This window comes from Pezoporus flaviventris, unplaced genomic scaffold, assembly GCF_033815535.1.
Source record: "Pezoporus flaviventris isolate CSIRO_AGI_PZ_B2104156 unplaced genomic scaffold, CSIRO_AGI_Pfla_v1 ptg000029l, whole genome shotgun sequence".
Lineage (NCBI taxonomy): Eukaryota > Metazoa > Chordata > Aves > Psittaciformes > Psittacidae > Pezoporus > Pezoporus flaviventris.
Genome location: NW_026892577.1, coordinates 5,425,799 through 5,440,368, shown reverse-complemented (window position 1 = coordinate 5,440,368; position 14,570 = coordinate 5,425,799).

Genomic DNA, 14,570 nt, shown 5'->3' with positions numbered 1-14,570 from the left:
TTCTCTCTTAAAGGGAAGATGAATTCTGCAGAGGGCTGAAATACTCATTGAACCTATCTGGTTCTCATATTAATAAAGTGTTTTCTGTTCTGTATGGATGGTTTACTTTTCTACAGCTTGAAAACAGTTTTTCTTTCAGGTAAGAAAAGTTCTGTGGCTCGAAGTAGTATCACGGGCTGAAGCACATGTGTTGAAAAGATCTAGAGAATAACCTACATGCATGGCAGAGTCATCAAAGATAAGAATCCTGTCTTTCCCTTCCAAAGCATGAAGCTGATGTGTGACGGACTGCTCCCGGATTTCATTGCTGCACCATGAAAAAAAGAAGTGCTGTCCCAGAAAAATCAATAATACCCAGACCAGAGGACTGAATGCTGAACTGTGGGGTCCATTCCCACCCCTACCTGGATTCCTTGGGTCACCCAAAGCAGTAACTTCATTCCTCTACGTCTTAATTCTCCTTGAAGGAGAAAGAATAATTCCCTGTCTGAGAGGGACCAGCGAGTAACTAGAGGAAGCATTCTAATGTTTGTCACAGGAGGGCTGTCTACTGGCACCCACATCCCCAGGAGCCAGAGAATCTTAAAGAAGCAAGTTCGGCTGCAGCCCTCAGAAAAGCCATCTACAGAGAATCCCATTGTGTTTCAAATACCTGCTTAAAGTTTCCATTTCTGGTTCCTTTGTATTCTGGAGTAAAATGCAGTACTAGAAGCATAACATCTGTAGCCATAAGGGTGTATTGCTTTTTATTTGTTAATGTAGTGCAGATTATGAAGAGAACTAAGGAGACCAGAGGGAGCATCTTAAATCATAATGAGCAATCCAGGCAATATTAATTTGTGGTTATTTTCTAGTCTTTTGTACTCCTTAATGCCTAAGATCTATTGCTGATCTTTGCAGCTGGCAGATGCCAACATAAATTTCTATTCTGTTTTCCTTCTTTAGTTAATTCTGACACACCAGAAAATGTAATCAACTCAGCAGATACATTACTCGTGCTGCCACAGAGCTGGGAGCTTGCCCTGGTAGGATTACACAGCTGCTGGGGTTGCCTAGCCTGTCAGCCTGCTTGACAAATTCATTTTCTTTTAACTGGTTAAAGGTGATTGCCTTTTAAACCCTTAGGTGCAGAAGTTTGCCTTTATTACCATCTGGGGAACTGGAAGTGAGATGATGGGGGAAATGGGAAAGTTGGTGGTTTTAGAGCAGTTTGGGCAGCGGGTGTTTTTCCTTTGTTGTTCGGTTTGCCACATTAAACCCTCATCAGAGATGGACCAAACAGGAGAAAGAAATAAATCTCAGCCAAAAAACACCAAGTAAATCCTGGTTTGCCTAGTACTAATCCGAAGCAACTGGAATTCTGGCACCTCGAATGGTATGAGGTTTACCCTGGAGAAGAGGAGGATTTGCCTCCTCATTCCTAGGGATTTATGTGTATAAAACAGTACACATATAATTGCATGGTTTCCTCAACTGAAGCTTTAAATACAAAGCTTAACACCGAGTCAGTCTGACTCAGTACTAACATACAGAAGTTGCGACCAAGTTACTTCTGCCTCCCACAAGGTCTCACAGAGAGGCACAGTCTGAGGTGACACAGCGTGAGAGCTGATATTTCCTCCAGCATCTTGTGGTTGTACAGGGTTGATCTAGCCCGAGGTGGTGATGTACACAGTACCCCACCCTTGGCTGAAATTACCGCTTATGGTGATGAATTTTCACCTATTAAATGCGTCAGAAATGCATGTGAACATCTATGTTGAATTTGCTTCAGGCCTATGCCTTTGGAGAGCAGAAGTCATCCAACATCACAGCATGACTTAGTAATAAATGTTTTTTGGGGTGAAAGCTGTGAAAAGCTTATGTCAACTGAAAGGGTTGTGTTGTGTATCCTCATATAGTTTTAATTGTGAGTAATGGTAACTAGAAGACACTGTGAAGTCAACTACAATGAAAGGAAAGAGAAGAGAGTCTCCATGCTGTGAATGAAAAATGGAAAATGAATACTTTGCATGTCAGGTGACCAGGGATAAGAGCAAATTTCTCTATCCAGCATACATGACACAAGTGGATGAGTGCAAACACATTTTCCATATATATTTAATCATGCATTCACAGGCTTTTTTTCTAGCTTTCATTGGCACATGGGCATTAGAAGAAAAGATAATTTAATATTTCTGTTGGAAGGCACCTACAATGATCCAGCTGCCTGACCACTGATGACTGACCAAAAGTTAAAGCATGTTATTAAGGACATTGTCCAAATGCCTCTTAAACACTGACAGGCTTGGGGCACTGACCGCCTCCCTGGAAAGCCCTGTTCCAGTGTTTGACCACCTTCTCAGTAAAGAAACACTTCCTAATGTCCAGTTTAAACCTCCCCCGGCACAGCTTTGAACCATAAGTGAATGAAGTGGCTTCATATCACCTTTTTGTGATGTTTTACTGCTGCAGAGCAAGTGGTGTGTGCATTAGCCAGCTCTAGATATTAAAAATGCCTTTGTAACCTTTGCATCTGTCACAGCAATTGTCAGCTGTTTGATCTACGGCTGAGGTGAGTTAATAAAAAGCTTATCTGAGCGGTGGTAAGTGGGCAAGAAGGAAACAGTGGTCTAGGGACTTGGCATGAGTACCGTACAATACAGCGAGGCCACAGTGTCAGTCATGAGGGTTTTCTTGTATTTAATTAGCCTTCTAACCGTACCTCCTGACTCACTGCCAGGAGAAAGTTAGAAACAAAGAGCTATGGGTCCTCAGTGGCACTCTGCATTTCAGACCAGTTTGGATCCATCCCTTGGATCTTCAGCTTCACCCCACTGCAGCAGCAGAGCTGAGGTACACAGCCGGCATTGTGCCCGTGTGCTGCGTTATATGACCCAGGGAGCTACAGACCAACAGCGTGCCAAGCTCCCAGGCTTCTGTTTGAAGGCAGGAGTCAGCAGAAAGGTCCCCAGGTTACAAGAAGAATCAGTGTGATGAAAATAGCTCCCTTCAACATTCTGAGCTCTGTTATATTTGTCCACAGGATGTAAATTTTGCCCCACACTTCAATGAGGCATGTGAGAATTTTACATACTCATGTTAACATTTATTTTCAATTGGCAAAAAACACCAGGTTTTGGTCCTAACATCTTGTGACTTTCAGTTTAAACATCATGATTGAAATATTATTGTGCAGCGTAGGTGTAATAGCATGTTATTCTACACAGACATCCTGATTTCTCTTTGAAGGAGCGTTCATGAATCCTGTATCATTTTAAAACGGCACAGGGTGACATTGTAAAGAGTTGCAAAACCAATTATTAGGGAAATAAGTGATATTGCAACTTTGCAGCATGTAAAATCTATGCTGTCAATTGCAGATCAGCTGTAGTAAATAATGACTGGCTGATGTAAAGTAAAACCGCAAGTTAACTTCCTTTCTTTGCAGTGGGAGGAGGAGAGGCGAACACCAAAGGCATCTTCCTCACACCTCTCAGGCTTTCCTGCATTGCTTTGTGCTTCTGTGCTTTTCCAAGGATTTTGCCAATTCAAAGAATCCATGTGGGCATGAGCCACTTGGGATCCTAATTAAGGCTCCTGAATTATGCTCTAATTCTGTTTCAGGGTTGCAAGGCTGGAAATATCTAGCTTCCTGGGCTAACTGCAGCACTATTCCGAAGACTCAAAATCCTCAGCTAGAAGGTGGGGAATCATCCCTGTCACTCTGCTACCGGGAATCATCCCTGTCACTCTGCTACTTTCAAACTGCTCTCTTAAGTTTAAGGCAGTTTGTTTTCCTCCATCACTTCTTCAGAACAGCAAAGAAAGGGATAGAAGAGATTTCCATCTCCCTGCCTTCATACTCATCTATTTCCCAGGGTGGAAGTGAACAGACACAGCTTCTGGCTCACTGCACCTCCATGGCTTGTCAGGATCGCATTTAGCTGCTGTTCGCAACTTCTGGGGCAGTGTGACATGCACAGACTCTGTTTTTCACCAGCTGCTGGGTGTTTTTTACACATAGAAATGGATAGGAGAAACATACTTGCTTTTCTCAAAGATCCTACCAAGTGACAGGAGTTGGTTTTCTATTGCACAATTATTCACAAATTCAACAGGAATTGCAAAAATCTTCCAAAGTAGACTTGTATTCTCCTCCACAAAAAAAAAAACCAACCTGATTTCATAATAAGTACACAGATAGGCAGACAAAATGTGATGCATTCCCCTTCACACTTCTTTCATGTTAAAAATGTGACTTAAAATCGAAAAGTATTTGTAAAAGCTGTATATTTTATCCCCATAGATTATGTTTCCAAGTTTCTCTGCAAGCACGAAAGTTGGATAAATGGTCTTTTGGAGAAGGGGGCTGACTGCTTGGTTTTTAATGGGTGCTGTGATCCTTTGTACTGAAGGTTCCCAGATCTCATATGCCAGCCACACTTTGCTAAGAGTGACAGCTGAATGCAGTTAATTCTCTGTTTGTAAACTGACTTAAGGCAGAAAACTCTTCGGGACTTTTTCCTAATTCTTGTGTGCTAAAAGCATCTCACATGCCCATGGCAGGGGATTTGGAATTAGATGATCTTAAGTTCTTTCCATCCCAAACCATTCTATGATTCTACGATTGCCACTGCACAGTTAATGAAAATGTGGACAAAGGCTGCTGATTCTCACCATTAGGCCCACAGCAAATGTGATACCTGCTTCCCCTCCACAGAAAACACAAGCCAAAAGAACATCCATGGTTCTTTATAGCTGCTTGGATCTGGAGTTCCAGTAAAAATGTCAGGGATTATACTGCTTCTGCAAAGAAACACAGACCTCAAAGTCTTACTCCTTTGCTAATCTTGCTCAATGTCTCTAGGCTTGACACTTAATAGTTACTCTTAATATTTTATATGAATCTAAATATGAGGCAGGAATTAACTCTTCATTAACAGAATGGAGTCACACAAAGTTTAACATCAGGTGGGAAGTGCTATAATAATGGAAAATACATATGTGTATTTGCATGCATAGGACCTCTATATAGGTAGACACGAAGGTTATCTAGCATATCTCTCTGCCAAGTCCTGCTCTTTAAACTTTTATAAGCTCGTTTGTAGAGACCTGCAATTAATGGCTACAGAAACACTGACACAGATGATATTTGTTCATGAAAGATATTAAAAGCTTAACATTATCTAAAAAACAGCTTCAAGATACCAGCAGCAGAAACCAATCGTGAAAGAGGGATTTGTGACTTGGATGTTTGATGCTAGTGAAAATTTTACTACCCACATAATCATTAATAAAACCACACGTTTTTCTGCTTGCATAAACTGCTGAATACATAAAAACAGTGTGAGTGGAGGCAAGACAAGTTATAGACAAAGAATCTTGAAACCCCTTGTTTTATTTGGTGGGAAAATTATGCTAGCAATGACAGCCTCCAACTGGGGTTTGTGGTTCTGTTCTGGGTTCTATGAAGACTTGTAGTAGAGTGAACCTTACAAACCATTTTCAAAGTGCTTACCAAAACCTCAGGTGGGAGGTGGAAGAAGATTTACCATATCTGTAAGAAAGCAAGCACACCCAGGCAGTCCACCTTGCAGTACAACACATAGTGCTGTATGCACCATTTCACACTGAAAAGAGACTCTGTGCTGGAGTCCTCTCTGACAGTCTCTGCAAATCTCTGTTGTACCTCTTTATATCTGTCAGCATTTGTGTCCTATTCCAGTTCCCAATTTAATGCGTTATCTTTTCACCTTCCTAAATATTTGCTAGTCTGCCCACGGCAGAGAGGTTGGGACTAGATGATTTTTAAGGTCCCTTCCAACCCGAAGCATTCTGTGATTCAATGATTCTGATTCTATGATTCTGGTGAGCACTCCTTTTCCTAAACCAGCAGTACAATTCTATTTTACTAAAAGCACCTGACACACTAATGGATGGATACTACATGGCACTTAAGGTTAACGCAGTCTCAGCATCCTTTGTTCCATGTGTTACATAGGGGAAACACCTCCACTTACTGCTGTGAGATGGCTTGAAGGAAATGCAGAGGATGAATTGCTTTAGTGAAAGTAATCCATTTAATTATAATGGCACCAAAACCAGACAGTTCCTTTAGTCTGTCAACTCTCTGATACCATTTCTGCTATTCTTAGCTGAAATGGAGTCTTTTTGTTAATCACAGTTCAGCTGGGGGGAAAAAGAAACCTGGGAAAACACAATAGAAAGTGCCAGCTCTATTCTTTCCCCTTCTCCTTCACACAAATGAATCCAGGGATGCAGATAAGCTGGGGAAAAAAACAGGAAAACAATGATCTGTCAACAAGGGCTCCCAGCAGTTCCCTTTCTAGCCATGCCCTGCAGCAGCAGACAGCTTCAATCCCCATGGGCTCTTTGCAGAAGTCAGTGTCCCAGAGCTTGCCGTGTCTGCTGGAAGTCTTGTTGGTACCATGGGCTTTTGTTACACCAATTTTTGCCCACTTTAGAAATCAGAATTTCTTTCCTTTTATTTACTTACAATAGGACATAAAAGACTCATGAATTCTTTCAGCTATGTTTCACACACCAGGATATCTTTGAATCATCTTTACCCTAAAGGAAGGGAAAAATAAATCATAGAATCATTGAATGGTTTGGATCGGAAAGGACCTTAAGATCATCCAGTTCCAACCCCCCTGCCATGGGCAGGGACACCTCCCACTAAACAGTGCCACCCAAGGCTTTGTCCAACCTGGCCTTGAACACTGCCAGGGATGGGGCATTTAGCACTTCTCTGGGCAACCTATTCAAGTGTCTCACCACCCTCACAGTAAAGAACTTCTTCCTTATAACAAACATGGGTCATTGTAATGACTGTGCTGCCTAAAAAGAATGGTGCCATTTGTGCACGGCTCTTTGATTTATATGGCCGGAATAGAATGCCAACCACTACTGGTCCAATTCCCTTGGACTCGAAAGGCAGGACAAGGTTTTATGGTGGTAATTTCCAGATACTTAGGAAGTTTTAAATCCATGTGTCCTAGCTTTACCTACAATGCAGACAGAGGATTTGCCTCCATGTCTCAGGAGAAGTTTTGAGACTATTTCGTTGCTGAGAATTATAGCAATAATATCCAAGGTGTGTGTCTGGGAACAGAAAACAGTTTCCCAAGTAGCCCTGAAATAGCCCTGACCACTGTTTCAGAGAAAGACAACTCCTTACCTGACTGGGCAATGAAAATATGTTAACTTGACTGTGTCCCCTTGTAAGAGAAACTAATGTGGATCTTGCCCTCTTGGTAATATGTTAACAGAGATTTTTTTTCTAGCAAGTGGAAAATGACCATGGTATTCCCCATGAACACAAGTCTCTGAGAGTGCTCGCATATAGCGCATTTCAGAGATGTAAAGTCAAGATTGCTTTATTCCTTGGGTTAACCAATCCTGCAATCCTTCCATAAAGCTGAGATACAGTGAGCCTAACTTCTTAACCAAACCCTACGAGTTTTAATTGAAATATCAATATATTTTTTAATTAGCCTCATGAACAAGGATTAGATTTTCTTGTGCAAAGCCGCGGTTTCTTGCTTCTAGGCACAGTTCCTCTGCAGCAACACTCCAGTAGGTTACTTCAGGGCAAGGATAAACTCCCAGCTGTGTAGGAGTAAACCAAGTTTCTATTCTATGTGAGTCTATGGGAACCAGTAATCCTCTGCTTGCTCATGAGCTGAATGGTTTGTGGTCTATTATTGCCGTTGAAGGGCAATGTGAGATGGAGCAGCTCTGACAGTTCACAGGTAAAACAGCTTGTGCAAAGCAGGCAAAAAGTCAGAGGAATATGGCAGCAATCTTCATGCAGTTTCTGAGCATGACATGCTGACTTGTGCACAAAGCATCCGGACTATTAATAAGAATCTGGCCCTTTGTTTATGAAGCTTGATGATATAACACCCGCATCTTAGATGAAAAGCACTAGATCATCAGGTCATTAATACGTTTCACTTCCTGTCAAACAGTACTTGGGGCAAGGTTCATTAAGCTGGCAAGAGCCCTAGGGACATGAGCCAGGAGCTTAAACCAGACTCCAGTGAATTCTGTTTATCTGTGTCATTACCCAAAATGGTCAGAGAAGGAAAACAAGAGTGGACACCATTGCAGGTTAAATCCCTCCAGCTCCCCACCCCAAAGTTTCTGGAATCTGATGTAAGGAAAACACTTAATTTCAGATTCAAGCATTGTAGGATTCTCTTACCTCTGTCTTCTTGCAGGTGCTGTACATTATATTTTCAGCAGATATCTTAACTAGTGCTTGTCTGGCATGAATCATACAGGTCAAATTCCCTGCTAATGTAAGTGGGTGCTGCTCTAGGCATACCTGGGAGCCTCATTCTTTTGTGCTGGCAAGTAACTGGCACCAGAAACATGTGTGTGTGTGCGCACATGTGTACATGTGTGTGCACATGTGTGTGTTGCAAAATGAAAACAGAACCACATTTCAGGTCCTCCTGGTCTGTTCCCTGCAAGCACGACGGTGGCTCCCAGTGATGCTGGAGCCTCCTGTCCCTGCAGTGCACTACATGATGCTGTAAACAGCAATGAAGAGCTAACACATAATAGATAAACACCTAATAGCTATAAATAACTTTAAGATTTGTCTGAAGGAGGCGATAGGGTTATGTCATTTTAATATCTGTCAAGCCACATGCACCTGCAAGCAGCTGCTAAAAATTTCTTTCTGCTCAAATACCCCATTTAATAAGCTTCTACTAGCACCATGATGATATTTCTGTGACAGAAAGAATCAGGTCTCTTAAACTAATAAATGTATGAAAATGGCTTTAAAAATGAATTTGCTAATAAGGATTTGGGCTACCGAGCGTTTAATCTCTCCATTCCCAGGATTGGGATGCTGAAGGCTTCTTGAATGCCTAGGAGATATTCACTGGCTACTGAATAATTGCTGGCATAGCCAAACCAACCTGAAGGTAGTCCAACTTGCAGGTGCCCCTGAAATGAAAGTCCCCAGGGACCTTCTTGTGTTGCAGGTTCCAGCTGGCCACCCATCAGCTTCAGATACACAGCAATCTCTGATTTAGATGCTCTAGTGGTGCACATTTCCGTGCAGCAGCACCCAGCAATTCTAGTACAGCTGGAGTAGGTGGCTGTTGTGGGCTACAAACCATAGCGCAAGCTTGCAGTGTGAACATGCGTACTGAATGAAGTGACACTGCTTTGAGTTTCTAGAGCCCCCAGGTCTAGAAAGGTGCTATAGAGGAGCTCCTGTCTTCTGCTGCTACTACATCAAGTGATATAAGTTCCAGCTAAAAATATTGGTAAGGTAGGTGCCAACTAGAAAATGATAGATTAAGCAAATTGTGCTGGCAGGCCACTTGCAGGAGGAGCTCTTCATGATGGGACTCAACGGAGCATCAGGAGACCTGCCAGCAATGTAAATGTTTGTGAATTGGTCTCAGTTGTACTCAACTGTCCATGAATAACAAACCACAATAAATGGTGAAAGCTGACATCTTTCATGTTGGCAACTCCAGCCAGAACATTTGGTTTCCATCTGGAAATGGCTCCTCATTTAGAAATTTCAGGCCCCTTTATTCAAGGAAATAGATGTAAGAACATCCTATAATGCTTGAATCTGAAATTAAGTGTGTTCTTTACATCAGATTCCAGAAACTTGTGGGGTGGGGAGTTGGAGGGATTTTAGTAATTTTTTTAAATAAACAAAACCATCAATCCTTGGGAAAGTTCTCTTCCTGGCTCTTCCTTAGAGATGGGATTTGGGGTATATCTTAGGACATTTACTAACCCTCTCTTTTGCCAGCTAAATTTGGAGCTATAGGTATCCCTGCCTGTGTTCGTGTTTCTGACTTCAGATGAGCTCTACTCCAACGAATACTGCAACAGTTCCCCTTCCCTTGTTTTGTCCTCTCAAAGCTATCCTAACAGCCTTGGGCAGTTTGGTGTCACTAAAACCACTGATGAACCATAGACAAGATCCAATCTGTCTTCAGATACCATCTTCTTGCCTTCTTTGTTTCTGCATAAGACCGCACAAGACAGCACAGATAAGTTGTTCTAAAATGGGCTCCCTGCACTGATCCCCCCGGTGCTGTCCCCAGAGCACCACAGTCACCAAGCCAGCCCTGTCAGACGGGACTGGGTCAGCCTAATCTGCCCCTGTGCACAACTGTCATGATAACCAGTGCAAGATGAGCCAGAACAGACTGTTCTCAATGACAGACTCTAACTTCTGCTACTCTCCAGTGCCAGCAATTACTTTAGCCAAAGCATGACCATATTCACACACAAGATTAGCCTTTTCCATGAATACCAGCACAGTTTTGCCTGTAATACTCTAGTTTCTTTCCTCTTGAGAGTCCTGAGAAAACTCCTGCTGGCACAGATTACCCTGACTCTACAGAAATCAGCAGAGCTCTGACAATTTTTCTTCCAAGTCAGGTTCTTTTGCCACTTGGCAAGGAGACCCACAGGGCATCAGGGTAACCTGATAGGAGAATTCAGGTCTTTGTCCCTGCCTTTGGACCTGCCTTACTAATTGGGAAAGTAAAGTCCAGAGAATGGGAGGGAAAGGGCAGAACATTGTTTAACAGAAATGGATGCCATCATAATGCCATCATCATCTGCAACTGCAATAGATCTATCTTAACAGCAAGTTTGGAGTCAGGATTGCATTGACTCGGTTTGCAAGACCTCAAGACATTCTCATCTAGTTTCTGCTTATTTTGGGTTAAACCAGTCAGGAAGTGGATAGAATACTGATTGCTTTCATTGAGTGTTTTGGGAAATGGGATTGATGGGCTAGATGGAGAGCACTAGGGTTTGTGCTGTCACAATAACTCTTCATGCTTGATAGTGCAGGGCTGCACATCTTGCAAAACATTGTCAAAGTAATACCAAATGGCCATTTTGAATTAAAAAAAAATAATAAAATCAAGATTAGTACCAGGAAGGATAGAAATTATTCTTGGAAGTTATTCCTTAATATTTGGATATAATCTACCTTATCCAGAAACATCTGTTTGAGTGCATAAGACAAAAATATGCTTTTGTCCCCTGCAGCAGCATCCAAAAATGAGGTAGTAAGTATTACTTCCTGATGACACACAAATGGGGGTTTTATCTATGCCAAGATCATTGTATGAACACTGGAATAAAACTGCAAACAGACAAGAAAAAGGGCACACACCTGTAAGCCCTTAACTAGCCTTTTCATCCCCTGAACTTCACTAGCCTGCTCTGAAAACCTTGATTGAAGTTTCATTTTCCTAAGGACATTTATATTCAGTTAAGAAAGTCTAAACATCTCTTAACAATAGCTTTGTGTCAGACCACAGTTTATTCCTTGGTGCTAATGCAGGCTCTTAAAAGAAGTTCAGCCAATGCCCTTTGGGATGGGGGAGAGCTGGACAATTTGGATGCCAGATTCCCTTCCAGTTTCAAAGGGATTTCAAACCTTGCTATTCCCCCAAGAGAGGATATGTCTACTAAATCTGCAGAGGCCATTAAACTGCAAAGTCAATCACTGTAAAAATAACAAAATATCTTGGTAAATAGAAAAAAAAAAGTCTGGGGAAACAAAAAAAGAGAATTCTGCAGGGACAAGAGCAGGGCAGAAATAATCATAACTGCAGAAAAAGGGCAAACTGAATTACAAACTAAGCTTGATGTTGTCCCTTTGCAAGAGCTGAGCATCATGCTGGGTTGGCCAGGCCGTTAGCCTAGTCTGCGAATGGAGGTGGAGTAACCCTGCTGCACACAGGGCTGGGAACACCTAAGATGAAGCATCAGCTGCAACATGGGAGATTCAGACAGTAGGAAAAATCTTTTAGCTGCTAGTGTAGGGAAGCAGTGTAGCAGATTGCTTGAGGAGGATGCAGAATCACAAGAGATCTTGAAAATGAGTGGGGAATGGGTGAGAATGACAAAAGCAAAGCTGGTTACGTCCTGGAGGAGGGGCAAGGGCTGGGGGAGCCTTCCCTTTCTGCTTTCCATGGTCATGTCTTTGCTATGTTGGCGTTTCAGTTCTCAGAACCAACTGGGTTTAGAGCCACCTGTGTCCACACAACTTGTGCAGGATCATGGGCAGTGTGGGAGAACAGTTTTCCATGTACTTCCTCAGGGTGTCTTCATTTTCATTCATTGCCTACAGGGATGCACAACACAAAAAGGGAGGCAGCACTCCAAAGAAAACATCCCTGACTGACCTTCTGTGCTCCCAGTTAATCCCTCTGCTCAAGAGACATACTCTAACCTAGTGCCAGAGCCTTGATCAGCTCACAGGACCAACAAGTTTGTGTTCAGTTACAGGACATAAGCCAAAACAATAGACACAGCCACTAATTCCACGTCTTCTAGGAAATGTAGGCTTACATGTAGGTGTCCCTTATCGCATCCATGAGATATGCGAGCCTGTAAAGTGTCATATTGAGACAGATCAGTAGTCCATCTAGTTAAGCAGGCTGTGACTGCTGTTTGACTGTATTTCCCTCTGCATTTCCCTGTAAATCAGCTCCTTTCTGCAGAAGGGCACCTTTGCAGGTAGTTTCAGATACTGGCGAGTGGCAGGAGCACAGCAGGGCAATAGCAGCATCTTGCATTCATGAACAGTTTTGCCCAGGTAGGAGCATTGTAAATTTTATGCACAGAATTACAGGAAACAACCCTGAAATTAAAATATCGTACCCCTTTCTGAGACTGAAATAAATGATATTTCACATCCTAACATTCCTTACAGAGCTAGGAACTGGGGAAAACAGACTATTTCTCTGAGAATCCTCTCTATTTGAAAAAGCATGCTCACTAAGGCTGTCTTCATCTCTTTTTCAGCATCTACAGGACTCTATGACATGCACAGGAGGGAAGCGTTGTAAGTAAATGACCCCAGCCTGACTTCAAAGGAAAGTGAGCTGGACAAGATGTGCCAAAGGGTTTAACATCTGTGCCATTCTTATAAAGCATTGTTTTGTCCTTCTTACTCAGTGAGGAGACACCCACATGTGTTTTCCACTTTCATTGTGAAAGCAGGAAATGTTTAATTAAAATCAAGCTTAACTTACTTTGTTTTCTCTTCGTGCCAAAGTAACATCAGCTGGTGAGAGGGAAGATCTGTGAGTCTTGGCACCCAAAGGGCCTCACCCACCAGAAGGACAGAGTTGGAGAGATCTGGACAGATCCACTCGGATGATATCTGTGTCCCTAGGGTACAGAAACAAGTTAGGTCGTGTACCAGGAAGGGCAGAACTTGCTGTGTGCTGAGGACATTCAGCATGGATAGTTGTACCAGTCCAAACTCTGCTGCATTTGTACAGAACGACAGCAAAGAGGCATGGCAGGAGCCTCACGAGAAGGTGCAGGCTATCTTCTTACTCCAATCTATTACCCTGATGAGCCACAGTGACATGGAGTTAGGAGAGTTGAAGAGAGGACAGCTCCAGATACCGTGCTCCATGAACCTCCCCAGACCCAGCAGCCACAGCTTGAGGCACCAGAATAGATAAAGAAACTTGGAGATGTGACTGATTTATATCCTCACTGGATCAGGCCAAAGAAAGGACACTTTATCCAACCTAATATCCAGATATTATTATGTGGTACCTTTCATTTGCCAAGGGCTGAAAGGCCTTTCAGTCCCTTTTCACTGGCCATATGGTAACACAAAGCTTTGTGTTATGGGTTGGTAATGCAGAAAACAGTCCTATGGTTGTGCGTGGTTTGGGAGGAAGTTTAAGGCTGCAGATTCTTTTCCCAGAAACAGCTCCACTTCCAATCACATCTTATTATGAGTTGAATAAAACTTTGCTTCAGCATGGGTGGTACACTCAAGTGCTTTTTGCTATGACATTGCAAGTGCCAGGAGAGACACTAGTTCTCTTAGGGAAAACAAATCATTGTGTAGCCTGAATTTTCCATGCAGTGACCATAAATCGAGTCCCTGGAGGCATCCACCACTTTGGAAAACTCTATAGCATCAAGGTAGGCTCCGATCAATGTGTTCTGAAGAACATAATTATTTCCATTAAAATTTTCATCAATTTAGGTGTTCTTGAAGCATTCTTCAAATGATTCAGTGTTTAGGGTCAAATCTCTCTTATGGAAAGGGACCCAAATCAAGCTAGAGGCAAATTAACATTTGCAATTTTAATACATTTCCACACCAAGCATTCACTTTCTCATTTGCAAGGAAATTCTGAGGCAGGCTTGCTGAAACTGTGAAGTGTTTTCTAAAACCCGTTGGGATTGTCATATTTATTAACATAATCACTGGCATTTTCCTCTAATTTAGATGGGGTCTTTAGTGCTTAGAAGTACAGCAGCCAGAATGTAACACTGGCCATGATCCCATTATCAGAAGATACCCCCTCTCCATGAAAACATAATTCTGGCTCATTTAGCATATTAAAGTAGGCTAAAATTGCTTCCTCAGTTACAGATGGGGACTCTGAGGATAGGAAACAAATAACGTTACTCAGAAAGTAGGATTTCTTTCTTCCATCAAGCTCTAACGTCTTGCAGCAAAGGAAGACTGAGAGACAATGCACTACCTAAATATACTGCCGTATTTATGCATCCAAAGT